Below are 1,306 nucleotides of genomic sequence, written 5' to 3' on the forward strand. Positions count from 1 at the left end.
GCTGCCTCATCTTGTTGTAGAGGCTATCCATTTGGGACTCGATTCATCCATATATAGCTTAGACTTTTCAAATGTCTATTTCATCACCTACATCTCCTATTCTATTTTTTTCGAAGTGTTGACCATATGCAGCATGGTCATTACCCACAGATCTATTTTGTGGAGGTTGGTAAGGAGGGTTTTATCAGTTTTGTAATTGGTTTACACCTCCTTAGTTGCCTCCCCACCTAAGGTTTGGATAATCCTTCCAACTGGGGTTGTAGGTATTTGAATATGGATCTCGTCCCCTATTACGTATGTAGCTTTCCTCCTCCGACTGGTTTTCAAAACTTGCCTCTGATTTTATTGGCTTGACAATCAACTCTAAATGATTAAGCTTCTTTAGGATCTGTTGATATCGATAATCTTCGTTGATTGCGTGTACCATTGGAGGCTTTCATTTGTATGTGAATCTTTCATTGTGCCACATATACGAATTCATAGCCATGGTGTCTATGATTTTTTAGGCTCGTTCGTACATGTGGAACATGATCAATCCTCCGGCTGCTCTGTCTAGACTGGATCTGATGCTACTGTCTATACCATTGTAAAATATCTGGATTTGGAGCTACACTTGCAGTCCATGGTTTGGGCACTTCCTGAGCATTGACTTAAAATAATCTCATGCTTCGTATAGGGATTCACCTTCATATTGTTTGAATTTGGAGATTTCTTACCTAAGCTGAATGGTTTGACTGATAAGGAAAAATTTATGAAGAACATTTTTCGTTAAATCGTCCCACGCGGTGATGGAACCTGGTTCTAATGAATCCAACCAATCAATTGCATTGTCGCACAAGGAGAATGGAAATAACCGGAGACGTATAGCGGTATTAGTTACTCCATTATATTTGAAGTTGTCACATAGTTGTAGAAACCGCTTCAAGTGTTGGTTCTGAATCATCTGGATTGTGGTCGTCTTTATCTCAAAATTATTTGCATTGATCGTTGGTATTTTGATGCAACCTCGCACGACATCTAGTGTGGGTAAAATGTACTCACATAATGTCCTTTGATCCATCGATACTTCTATACGGATATTCTCTTGTAACTCTTGTGGATCTTCGAACAATGGTTTCTACTGAGATCGATTAACTGCCATGGGTGGATCAGTGTTCATCAACTGATGATGGCATCTAATAATCTACTTAAGGTCTAGTTAGGGCTCGATTGAAGTGTTTTTTCTTCGAGTCATATACAACCTACAAATTAAAAAGGAACTAAACATATAAAAAAATTAAAAATTAAAAATAAAATAAATAAAATA

At 37.7% G+C, this 1,306-nt stretch overlaps 1 non-coding gene across 1 annotated transcript; it reads left to right on the forward strand.

Moving 5' to 3' along the window:
• The first annotated feature begins 617 nt into the window (after positions 1-617).
• LOC128042053 (small nucleolar RNA R71) lies at positions 618-723 on the forward strand. The gene has a single exon (XR_008197261.1). It is a non-coding gene; the product is annotated as a small nucleolar RNA R71 (small nucleolar RNA).
• Positions 724-1,306: the final 583 nt, after the last annotated feature.

This window comes from Gossypium raimondii, chromosome 6 (assembly GCF_025698545.1).
Source record: "Gossypium raimondii isolate GPD5lz chromosome 6, ASM2569854v1, whole genome shotgun sequence".
Classification (NCBI taxonomy): Eukaryota; Viridiplantae; Streptophyta; class Magnoliopsida; order Malvales; family Malvaceae; genus Gossypium; species Gossypium raimondii.